Genomic DNA, 13,925 nt, shown 5'->3' with positions numbered 1-13,925 from the left:
TATTTGTGGATGTAGTTACCTTCCTTGGGTTGGAGTTTTCCTTCCAATACTTTCTGTACATCTGGATTTGTAGACATGTATTGGGAAAATCTGGTTTTGTCATTAAATATCTTGTTTTATCCATCTATAGTGATTGAGAGTTTTGCTGTGTATAGTAGCCTGTGTTGGCTTCCGTGGTCTCTTAGTACTTATAGAACATCTGTCCAGGACCTTCTGGCCTTGAGGATTTCCATGGAGAAGTCAGGCGAAATTTTGATAGGTCTGCCTTTATATGTTACCTGTTCATTTTCCTTCACTGCTTTTAATATTCTTTCTTTATTCTGTATGCTAGGTGTTCTGATTATTATATGTCGAGGAGTCTTTTTTTCTTTGGTCAGCCTATTTGGTGTTTGTTATGATTCTTGTACCCTCATGGGCGTGTTCTTCTTCACATTGGGAAAGTTTTCCTCGATGATTTTGTTGAATATGTTTTCGGCACCTTTGAGTTGGGCTTCTTCACCTTCCTCTATCCCTATTATTCTTAGGTTTGTCCTTTTCACATTGTTCCTCATTTCCTGGATGTTTTGTATTAAGGATTTGTTGGATTTACGATTTTCTTTGATTGATGAATCTATTTCCTCTAGTTTATCTTCTTGCCTGAGATTCTCTCTTCCATCTCTTGAATTATGTTGGTTATGCTTGCATTTGTAGTTCCTGATCTTTTTCTTGGTTTTTCTATTTCCAACATTCCTTCAGTTTGTGTTTCCTTTATTTTCTCTGTTTCAGTTTTCAAGTCTTGAACCATTTCCTTCACCTGCTTAATTGTTTTTTCTTGGCTTTCTGTACTTTCTTTACTTTTCTTAAGAAATTTGTTTATTTCTTCCACTTTTTTGTTTTTTTTTCTTCCATTTCTTTAAGGGAGTTTCTCACATCTTCTTTTAGGGCTTCTATCATTTTAATGATGATAATTTTTAAGTATCTCCCTTCTGCTTCCTCTGCTTTGTTGTTGTGTTCCAGTCTAGTTGGTATAGATTCCCTAGATTCTGGTGGTGTCATGCTTGTCTTCTGTTATTAGGTGTTTTCTTATATTGATGTCTTCCCATAGCTTCTTCTAGTAGATGTTGTTGGTGTCTCTCCCTCTCTCTCTCTCTCTGGTACTTCCCGGGTGGGTAAGAGGTTTGATGTCTTTAGCTCTGGGTGGTTCAAGCTCACTAGGAGGTCTCTTCACAGGCAGGGGCCTGGGGATGGGGGTCAGCGATCAAGCTCCAGTAGAAGACTGGCGATGGGGGTCAAATATCCTGAAGGCCGGAACTCTGGATGTTCCTTGTGCCTATAGCCAGATCTAGCATGTGCCTGGTACTCTCAGCCGAGGCCTCTTTAGCAGAGGCCCTGCTGTGGGGGTCTAGGATCCTGCTGGCAGGAACTCAGAGTGGTACTGCAGAAATAGTCAGATCTCTGGGAGGGGTCAGTGATTCCAGTAGAGGACCGGCAGTGGGGGTCAGAGACCAGGCAGGTGGAAATTACGGGTGATCCCATGTAGATAGGTAGGTGTTCAGAGCCACTCCTAGAAGTTGTCTGGACTGTTGGCTCCACCCTCTGTGCCAGTACTCACCCAGAGCTTTGGGCAGGGTAGGACACAGGATAGCAGGAGGACAGACTGTCGGTGGGGGTGAGTGGGGGTGTATAAGAGCTCCAAGAGCACACTCAGTGGGGTTAGGACACAGGAGCAGGTAGATCCGGGGCCAACCCAGGGAATTCCCATGGGAGGGTGAAAGGGAGAGGCTGCTCGAATTGGGCCCAGATTTACCTCTAGCCAAGGCCTGGGGGTAGAGGACCAAGGCTGGGCTGATACTCAGGATTTTTCTGCACTGATAGGTGGATCTCACTCGGAAATTCTTGAAATGGAAAAGCTAGGTAAGCAAACAGGAAGTAGGCATAAGCATCACCAAACAGAGCACAAAAGATGGAAGAGATCATCTCAGGCATCGAGGATACAATGGAATAAATAGATAATCAGTCAAAGAAAACGTTAAGTTTAAAAAGTCCTTGATATAAAATATCCAGAAAATCAGGAAAATAAGGAAATAGCCAAACCTAAGTCTAATAGGAATAGAAGAAGGAGAAGAATTCCAGCTTAGTTGCTCAGAAAATATTTTTAACAAAATCATAGAAGGAAATTTTCCTAACCTAAGTAAGGTCATGTCTATAAAGATACAGGAAACTGACAGAGCTGCATACAGATTGGACCAGAAAAGAAAGTCCCCTTACCACATAATAATCAAAATGCACAGAACAAAAAAAAAAAAAAAAAAAAAAAAAAAAGAATATTTAAAACTGCAAGGGAAAAGGACCAAGGAACATATGAAGACAGACATAACAGAATTACACCTGACTTTTCAACTGAGATATTAAAAGCCAAAAGTGTCTGAACTCTAGGGACCATAGATGCCAGTCCAGACTTTCAATTACCATTCTCATTTCTCATCAATGTGGAAAACTAGAGATGGCATGAAAATTTAAACAATATTTATTTACAAATCCAGCCCTGCAGAAAGTAACAGAAAGAAAATTCTAACTCCATGAAGTTAAGTACATCCATAAAAACCAGGAAAACAATAATTTCACACCATCAAAACCAAAAATGGGAAATACATACCCACCCCCCAACCCCCCCACAAGCACAATCACTACCAAAAACAAAATAACAGGAATTAACATTATTCTTATTAATATTTATTGATATCAATGGACTCAATTCCCCAGTGAAAAGACACAGACTAACAGAATGGCTGTGAAAACAAGATCTATCCTTATGCTGCATACAAGAAACTTACCTCAACATCAAAAATAAAGATTACCTCAGAGTAATGGGTTAGAAGACTTTGCTTGGGTCCAAGCAAATGGGTCCAAGAAGCAAGCTGGTGCAGTTATTCTAATATATAACAAAATAGACTTTCAATCAAAATTAGTCAAAAGAGATGGCGAAGGACATTTCATACTCATCAATGGAAAAATCCCCCAAGATGGCATAGCACTTGTTGATCTCTATGCCCCAATTACAAGGGTACCAACATTTGTAAAAGAAACATTGCTAAAAAAAATAGCACACTGAGCATCACACATTAATGTAGGACTAAATACCCCACTTTCACCAATGAGCAAGTCATACATCAAACTTAACAGTGAAATTATGGAGGTAACAGATGTTGTGAACCAAATGTACCTAACAAATACCTACAGAACATCTAACCCAAACACAGAAAGAAGAAATACAGAAAGAAATTAAAGATTTCCTAGAATTCAGTGACACAACATACCCAAACATATGGGACAGACGCTTTGAAAGCAGTGCTAAGAGGAAAATTTCCCACATGAAGAGCCTGGAGAATAGTCACACTAGAGAATTAACAGCACAGTTGAAAGCCCTAGAACAAAAAGTCTCAAACTCACCCTGAAGGAGTAGACATCAGGAAATAATCAATTTGAGGGCTGAAATCAATAAGATAGAAACTAGGATAACTAACAAAGAATCAATATAACAACAGTTGGTTCTTCAAGAAAATCAACAAGATAGACAATCATTTATCCAAACTAATCAAAAGGCACAGAGAAGAGAGAGAAATTAACAGAAATGAAAAGGAAGATATGACAATGGACGAAGAGTAAATAGAAAGAATCCTCAGATCATACTTTGAAAACCTGTACTCCACAAAATTCGAAAATTTAATGGAAATGGTCAATTTTATGGATAGATCATTTACAAAAATAATGTAGCCCTTAATGAAATTGAAGCAATCATCAAGTCTTCCAAAAACAGCCCAAGACCAGATGGTTTCAAAAAATTCAAAGAACAGCTAATACTAATACTCCTCAAAGTGTTCCACACAATAAAAATATAAGGGTCATTGCCAAACTCTTTTTACGAGACTATAATTACCCTGGTACTAAAGCCACACAAAGACATAACTAAGAAAGAGAACTACAGACCAGTATCCCTCATTAACAAAGATGCAAAGACATTCAATAAAATACCAGCAAATGGAATCCAAGAACACATCAGAGAAATCATCCACCATGACCAAATAGGCTTCATCCCAGGGATGCAGGGATGGTTCAACATACAAAAATCAATCAAAGTAATCCTCCATAAAAACAAACAAAAAAGAAAAACCACATGACCATCTCACTAGATACGGAAAAAAGCCTTTGACAAAATCCAACACCCCTTCATGTAAAAGTTTTAGAGAGATCAGGATTAACAGAAACACACATAAACAGAATAAAAGCAATGTATAGCTAATCGACAGCAAACGTCGAACTAAATGGAAAGAAACTCATTGCAATTCTTCTACAATTAGCCTATCCACTCTCTCCTTATCTATTTAATATTGTGTTTGAAATACTAGCTAGAGCACTAAGGCAAGAGGATCAAGGGGATACAAATTAGAAAGGAAGAAATTAAACTATCACTATCTTTGACCCTGGAATGGTGCAATTGTGCATTGCTCAATACCCATGAGTTTGTAGGTTATCTGTAATTTGTGTTGTTGAATTCTAACTTTAAAGCTGATGAGACGTGTGTGTGTGGGGGTTTCTATTCTAGTCTTTTTTTTTTTTTTTCTTTTTTTCTTTTTTTTTTTTCTTTTTTTGTACCTATTGAGGTTTACTATATTGCTGAGTATGTGATCAATTTTAGAGAAGGTCCATGTGGAGCTGAGAAGAAAGTATTTTCTTTTGTGTTTGGATGGGATGAAAACATGTGTTAAACGTCTGTTAAACCCTATTGGGTCATAACTTCTGTTAGTTCCTTTGTTTTTTTGTTAAGCTTCTGTCTGGTAGACCTGTCTAGTGTTGAGAGTGGGATGTTAAAATCTCTCACTATAAATGTGTGAGGTTTTATATGAGATTTGTATTTTCATAATGTTTCTTTTATAAATGTGGATGCCTATGTATTTGGGGCATAGGTGTTCAGAATTCAGACTTCAACTAATCATTTGGAGAACATTATTCAAATCCCTCATATGTAATATTGGTGACATTAATATGGGTGGAAACAGTGTAGGAAGCTGATAGGAATGAGGCAAATTTATTCCAGAAAATGATGTACAAACTTTTCTACTCCTCTGTGAGAGGAACTTTCTGGAAGAACCATTTTTGAAGGAGGTACTCTAGCTATCATAGTTTAACTTACCATCTTCAGTTTGGCGTATGTGTAGCATAAGCCTTTGCTCTTAAATTTTATGTTTACTATTATAATTTGAATTTTCTGTGTTTGAAGAGTGAGATTTAGATACATTAGAAGGGGCTTTGATTTAGCTGTCAAACTGAATGACTTGACTTGTCTTCCATAGACAGATCGGGGTCTAAAAAAGAAATATGCTGGTTTCAAACAATTCTAACCCAGGATAAGCATGCTGAATGTGAGGCACATGCACAATAGGAACTGGGAAGGACAGCAAACACAAGACTTCCTTTGCAATTCCAGAACCACTTGTGGGGTCTCAGAACCCCAACTTTGGACCTCAAATTCACAAAGAACAAGAAATTTAAGTACTTTTTCTTTGCTTTTTTCTTTTCGAATTCCAGAGATATATCCTATCTCGGTACTGTCTTGGAGTCCCAGGCTTATCTTTTGTTTCTATTTCAGTTCTTAGCTACTTTGAGCCCTCCACACCAGTATCCTTCTCCTGGGCAGCCCAGAAGCTCCAGCATAGCAGTGTTTGGCAATGCTTCTGCCTATCTACTGGCATGGCCTCTTCACAGCGTTACTTGGCCATGGACATAGGAATTCATGCCCACGATTTGCTCCTGTGACTTAGTGAAGAGTGGCCACAGCTTCCCTTTGCTGAGCTGCAAGTCAGGCTTTACTGAGCAGCAACTTGGCACTGAGAGGGAATTCAGCAGCTGTGGGGAAGAGATTCTAGCGCCATATTCACGTCTATCATCTTTCATCCAAGGCCCACAGAACTGTTTACAACTGTAAATGAAATAAATCTAAAAGGCTTATTTTTCATAATTCCAACAGAAAATGGCATGTTCTCTAAATAGAGGCTAATTAACAAGACAAGGGTCTTAGCCTTGAACTCTGAGTCATGGCACCTGCAACCTTGCCACTCACTTCCTTGTCTTCTGCAATAATTCTTATTCACCTTGCTTCAGAGTGTTTCTCTACATACTAAAACCCACCTTCATCATGATAGGTTTAGCTTGTATCCTACTGAATGGAGACTGAGTCCAGAGAGTTGTTTCATAGGATTATCAAAAGGGCCAGGTGTTGGTGGTACATACCTTTAGTCCCAGCACATGGGAGGCAGAGGCAGGTAGATCTCTGTGAGTTGGAGGCCAGCCTGGTCTACAGAAGGAGTTCCAGGATAGGCTCCAAAACAATACAGAGAAACCAGTCTTGAAAAGAAAAGATTATCAAAAGGTTGCCAAATCCTCACCCAATGTAACTTATGCTCCAGACCCTCTATCGCTGGTGTCCTGCTTTCTCCAGAAAGTCGCATGCCTATGGACTTTTGAGTCTGGATCCTGTAACTACATCATCACCTGCCTCACCCCTGAAATACTTAATGTTTGACCATTTTGACAAAAGTATTTGGTACAAATAGCTGTCTTTATATATTTTTTCAATTGTTTTATTGTACTAAAAGCATTTAATGTGGAATCTCCCACAACTTTTAAGTATATAGTATAGTATTGTTACTTGTAGACCCAAAATTGTATGGCCAGTTTCCAGACCTTAGGCATCTTACATAGGTAAAACTATATTATCATTAATTACCATCACCGCATTTGCCATTGTCCTATCCCCAATCACTGAAACTATTACTCTACTCTCGGAGGTCTATGAATTGACAATTAAAATGCTGTTATTAGGTGAATTGTCATTCTGTAATGTCTCATTTTACCCGACAAGGTTACATATAGTAAAATTTCATTTCTAAGGCTAAATATCAGTCCACTCACTCTATGCGTAAAGCACATTTCTGTTCATTCACATGTTTGCCTTTGGGTCATTTCCACATCTTATACACCCTGAATGGGAATTCTGTGAACAATGAAAAAATTATCATCTCTTCATCTTTATGAGATACTGATTTCTTTTCTTTTGGATAAATCACAGAAGTAGGATTGGTAAGTTTCATCTGACTTTCAACATTTGTCCTTTTTTGTATGGCAAAAAAACTATTGAAAATAAACTGGAAGACATTACATAAGGAATCATGGTTTTTAAAAAGAAGTTAAATAAGCTCTGTACATCCATATTTACAATGAGGAGGCTAAATTAAGGATAGTGGCTTGTTTATAGTGTAATAGTTCAGCCCAGAACATCTCAGCATACAGAAATCTATAGGCTCTTTTAAATGCTGGATATTGAGTAGGGTATGTCAGTGGTTTGTTTTCTCTAAAATATTTGTTGACTAGATATATACTAGGTTCCAGAGTCAGCATCGGACAAAATAAAACAGATAACTGAACCACATATTTTCTTTTATAAAATTTTCATGATATTGAAAGATATTTAAATTACTTGGCAAATTCTGATAGAGTAACAGAGTCAGAGATCAGACCCAGACACTGTCTCCAGGGCCCAGACTCCTTCCCAAAACATTTTTGGTGTCTCAGGATAAAAGTCAAGAAGGAACCAGTAGTGAAATCCATTGGAAAATGTAGTTCAGAGACTTAGGAAATAAATCTAGTGGAAATGAATTACATTAAGCTAGAGAAAGATACATGGGTCTTGTCATATAGGGTACTATGTGACAGAGAAAGGCATGTGGCTTCTAAGTGAGAATGAAGATACAGGGTGGGGAGAGATGAAACAGAACAGAACCATTTGTTTCAGACCTTGACTTTATGTGTCTCATTGTGGGAAGTGAAAGTGGCTTACCTCCTATACTGTCCTATAAGATACTGACTGACTTATATGGAAATAAATGAATTAGCCACCTAATACCACACAAGCTTGTAATTTATAAGAGGTGGGAGGAAAATGCTAACACCAAGAGAATATGCCATTTAAGAAACCAAGATGAATGTCAACACTTACTTGGTCTTAATGGCAATATAGATAGCTTATACACACACACTCAAACACACACAAACACACACACACACAGACACACACACTCCTACCACTTTAGTTTGCAGGATGATTTTAGAATACTGATCATATTTTTATTTTTTCATCTGTGGTTATATTTCTTTTTTAATTTAATTTATTATTTTAAATGTCGATCCCAGTTCCATCTACCTGCCTCCCTCCCTTTTACCCTCTCTGCCCCCTCACATGCACCCTGACCACCCTCCCTTCCCAACTCCCACCCAAATTCCACATGTAGGGCAATGCCATCCAGGTGGGGTCATGTAGATCTATCATGTCATTTGAAGTAGGGACTAGGACTTCTCTCCTGTCTCTAGGTTAAGGCAGTTATCCCTCCATGGGGGAACTATTCGCAAGGTCCTTTTGTGCACCAGGGATACATCCTGGCTCCACTGCCTGAGGTCCCTTAGACTGCTCAGTCCTTCTGGCTGAGACCCATATTCAGGGGGGCCTGAGTTAGTCCCATGCTGGATTCCCAGCTATCAGTCTGGGGGCATGTTAGCTCCTCCTTGTTCGGGTCAGCTGTCTTTATGTGTTTCTGCAACCTGGTCTTGTCCTCTCCATCTGCATCTGGATTCTATTTCGACTCAGTGTTTAGGTATGGGTGTTTGCTTTTGTTTCCAACAGGTACTAGATGAGGGCTCCATGGATAGTTGTTGATCTCACTATCCGGAAAGGGCATTTATGGTAGCCTTTCCATGGTTGCTCAAATTGTTAGTTGGTGGCAGTCTTATAGGTCTCTAGACCTTTCTTTGGGTTCAGTTTTACAAGGTGTATTCTAAGAGATTCATATAAAGTCCCTCACAGAAGGGGGAAAGGACAAGTCCTCCAGAGCACAGGGGAAGTGGGGGGGCAGTGAATGGAGAGAGAAGTAGGAGAAAGAGAGGGGGAGGAGAGGAAAGCACGTGCGACTAGGAAGATTGAGTCAGGGTAGGAATAGAAAATAGAAGATAGACAGAGATAGAGATAGATAGATAAAGAGAGAACATAAAAGAGGGAGCCATTATAGTTATATTTCTATGAAAAGCTATAAAAGTAGAAAATTTCCTTTTACCTCACTTCACATAACTACTCACTTTTTAAAAAGTACTTTCTAATATTGATTTCTGTAAGAAATATACATGATTTTATTGACAAAATAAATCAAGTAAATATAAAATATAATTTTCCATTTTCGTTTTTGTTTCATTCATTCATTCATTTTACATTACCAACCAGAGTTCCCCCTCTCTCTTCTCCTCCCTTTCCCTGATCCCACCTCTAACAGAGAACTGAATATATATATATATATATATATATATATATATATATATTGAATAATGTTAAGAAACTAGACATGAAAATGCCAAATAATCTAACTAAAAAAAAAAAAAAAAAAAACTGGGGCACAGATTTAAACAGAGACTACTGAATAGAAAAATCTCAAATAACCAAGATACACTTAAAGAATTGATCAACATCCTTAGCTATCAGGGAAATGAAAATTAAACTGACTCTGAGATACCATCTTATACCCATCAGAATGGCTAAGATCAAAAACGCTGATGACAGCCTGAGTTGGAGAGGATGTGGAATAAGTGGAACATACTCCACTGCTAGTATGGTACAATCTTGTATAGTCACTTTGAAAATCAGTATGGTGGTTTCTCAGAAAAATAGGAATCAATCTACCTTAATTTCCAGGGAAACCACTCTTGGGCATATACCCAAAGGGTGCTCAATCATACCACAAGGGCTCAACTATGTTCACAGCAGCATTATTCCTAATTGCCAGAACCTGGAAATAAACTAGATGCCCCTCAACTGAAAAATGGATAAAAAGTATGTGATACATATATACAATGGAGTATTACTCAATGATTTAAAAACCAACCAACCAAACAAACAAACAAACAAACAAAAACACATCATGAAATTTGCAGGCAAATGGATAGAATAAGAAACAAATCATCCTGGGTGAGGTAACCCAGACCAAGAAAGACAAACACAGTATGCACTCACTCATAAGTGGATGGATACTGGATGAAAAGCAAAGGATAACCAGGATACAATCCACAGCCTCAGAGAAACTGAGTAACAAGAAACTAGGAGGGATGAATGGATTTCCCTGGGAATGGGAAATAGATGAGATCTTCTGGGCAAACTGGCTGTTGGGGGAGCAGTTAGGAAAGGGGATGAAGAAATGGGCAATTCAGGGGCAGGATGGGGGGAGTAATGAAAGAGATATTTTGATAAAGAGGGCCATTATGAGGTTAGGGAGAAACTTAGTGACAGGGAAACTCCAAGGAACCTACAAGGATGACCCCAGCTAAGTCTACTAGCAATAGGGGAGAGGGTACCTGAGCCAGCCTTTCCCTGCAGTCAGATTGGTGACTACCCCAATTGTCATCACAGATCCTTCATACAATAACTGATGGAAGCAGATGCAGAGGTCCACAGCCAAACACTAGGCTGAGCTCTGGAAGTTCAGTTGAAGAGAGGGAGGGAGATTATATGAGCAAGGGGCATCATGATCATGATGGAGAAACCCACAGATACAGCTGACTGGAGCTAGTGGGAGCGCAAGGACTCTGGACCAACAGCTAAGGAGTCAGCATGGAACTGACCTAGACCCTCTAATCTGGGTGACAGTTGTGTGGCTTTGTCTGCTTCTACAGCCTCTAGAAGTTGGATCAGGACCTGTCCCTGACACATGAGCTGGCTCTTTGGAACCTATTCCCTATGGTAGGATGCCTTGCCCAACCTTGAAGCAAGGGGGAAGAGAATGATCTTTTCTCAACTTGATATGCCATGCTTTGTTAACTCCCATGGGAGACCTTACCCCTTCTGAATGGAGACTAAGGAGGAATAGTTGGGGTAGGGGTTAGAAGAAAGGTGGGAGGTACTACTCACTTACTTAATAATAGAATATTTAGGAGGCCCTAAATGGTATACAAGACTTCTGGCACTTCCAACATTAACATTGTTCTTGATGTTCATTTTTTTTTCTTTTTGTTACTATGTGACATCTATTAGAAACTTCAACTCTGGGATTTACTTTTTCAAAGATTTCCCTCAGCTAATAATTAAGCACATATTCCATTGATCAATTCATGAGCCTATGAAATTTATTTTGAGATATCCATACATTTAAAAACATGTACTTTGAAACAACCTCTGACAGCAAAGTTTTATAATTAAAATGATGATAATATGATCTCTAAAGCTTTTAAATTGTATTTTGAGGTAGAAGAATTAAACTAATTGTATGTCACGCAGTTATTTTACACACACACACACACACACACACACACACACACAAGACACACACACACGGAACTTGTATTTAAATCAATGCCACAGTTAGCTTTCATCTTCTATGACTATTTTGGCAAGATATGAGATTGAAATTAAAATTATGCATATTTGTATAAAATTAATGATATAACTATATCATATATATGTATATATATACACACATATATATATGTCATAATAACCAGACTTAATATTGGCTCAAAAGAAGTTTCTAAGAAACTAAAGGTGTTTCACAGGAAAGGGAATACCAGGAAATCTCATTCATGTTCTTTCCCAATAGAATTTGTGCAAATCCTGTGGAGAAGGGCACAGAAACCCAAAGGGTTTTCTCAAATATACTATAATGATGAAGTTCTTTTGAAGCACTCTTGTATCATTTAACTAAGTATTTAGAAGGGTGAATACATGACTCAGAAGAAATTCTAGCTGAGAATTAGAATCATGTGGTTCTATTTCTAAGACTTTAGGCAAATAATTCAGTCTGGGTTTCAAGTTTTATTTATATACAGAAAGAAGAATATAACATATGAACATTGAACCATGTTATTTTTAAGTGAAGTGTTGTTATAACCTCAAAGACCACTTTTAGATCAAAATGTGGAATGCACAAGGGCTGAACCGCCCATCCTCCTGGATAATCCTACTTAGCTGAAGGCGGGTCATAGTGAACTTGACCTGTGCATGGCTTCCTAAAACCCTATTTCACTCAGAATATCTTCAAAATTAATACTGTATATCCCCTTGCATATCTTTAAACTGAAGTTAATTGGGGAGAAAGAATGGTGTTATCCACTTTCTGAACTCTTTGCTAACCTTTACTGCTCGATGATTGTTAGGAGAGAAACATCTAGAATTCTATATATTAACATAGGATCAGTACAGCTTTTGGAAAATAAATTAATTGGACATTCAGCTGAGAACTTCTGCATGCAATTGTCTACAAGGAATCAGCCCTTTTAAGCTGAAGTTAATTGGTAGAAATAAGTACAGGTGCAAAAATTAATAATAATAATAATAATAATAATAGTAATCAAACCAACAGGAAAGGAGCCCCTCATTAAATTGGGTGATGATAGCTTTATTCCTGGTTCTTAAGGCCAAATATGAGTCCAAAAGGCATGATTAATCAATGCTTACAATTTCATTAATCTTAACTGTTTATATTTTCCCAGTGCTAATGTTGATGCACTAATGGATAATTGCTTTCTGGATTTCATTATGGAAAGGTCTATAAAACTATGGATAATTCTGTGCAGTTCTCACAATTGAGTTTCTTCCTCCCAGTGAGCCTGCGAACATTCACTGACACAATATAGATAGAAATTAGCTATTCCAAATGGCACCTGTGTTGAATTGAGGCCTCCTGGGTCTCAGCAAAGAGCGGTGTAGAATGCTTAGCAGGCAACGTCCTAACCCATGGAGTTTTTCTGTTCGTTATAGCACCTGGAAGAGATGAACATAAAATGCAGGTTGAAAACCTACCTCAGAAATATAAAATTAGGAACCAAAAACACTAGCAACACTTTGTCATTTTGAAACTAAATTGACTCTACTTGAATCATAGTGTAAATTAATATGTAGAAACAATATTAAAGAAAGTTTCAAATAGTTGATAGTAACATTATTTAGCATGTATTCATAGTAAAGTTTATCAGCATAGAGGTTATTCTACAATATTGTTTCATGAGCAGATATTCACATATTGAAATGACCATATAAATCAGAGGAAACTAAGGCTATATTAAGTTATAGACATGATCTCATAAAGGGAAGCAGAAAGGTCAGTTGCTACAATCTTCTTTTGGCCACACATGTTCTATAAATCTTACTAAAATTGAGTTGTATCCTATTATAATGAATTCTCAGATGTATTATACATAAATATCAGAATATTCCTTAAAAACTCAAATTCCAAATGTCCAGGGAAGTGACTCAGTGAGTAAAATATTTGTGATGGAAACATAGCGACCTATGTTGAATCTGCAGAACTCATGCAGTATTTGGTACAAGAGCTAGACTGTCTCTATAATCTCAGTAAACTGACAGCAAGATGAGAAGCAGATATAGCAGAATCCTGTACAGCCCATTGACCAGCTTGCCTGGTAGTGGCATGTGCAGCTTAAAACTGCAAGAGACCCAGTCTCAAACAATTCAGAAGGGGAGAACTAATACCCCAAGTGCACACACACAGCCTAGGGTGTTCTATGATTTAGGGATATTTCTTGGAGATCACAATTATAATCCAAGCAATGTAGTAATGCATACTTAATAATTGCTTATGTGTACTAGACCTGGTTTTGGAACATTGTTTGAGGGCTTCATACACTATAACTATAAATAAGCCTGAGAGTTTAAGTGCCATTAAGAGACTTCAGGCAAGTAAAGAAGTGACTCTCCACGGCTTTAAAATCCATTTTATGTCACTTATAAAGGAAGAGTAAATTTTAGCATATTTATTGTAATGTGATAACAAACTGATTGAACTTTATCAAAGTTGTCTAGCAGATTTTTGTACTTCTAATCAGCTGTATTATGCTACATT

Source organism: Phodopus roborovskii, unplaced genomic scaffold (assembly GCF_943737965.1).
Source record: "Phodopus roborovskii unplaced genomic scaffold, PHOROB, whole genome shotgun sequence".
Classification (NCBI taxonomy): Eukaryota; Metazoa; Chordata; class Mammalia; order Rodentia; family Cricetidae; genus Phodopus; species Phodopus roborovskii.
Note: the sequence above shows the minus strand (reverse complement) of the source record.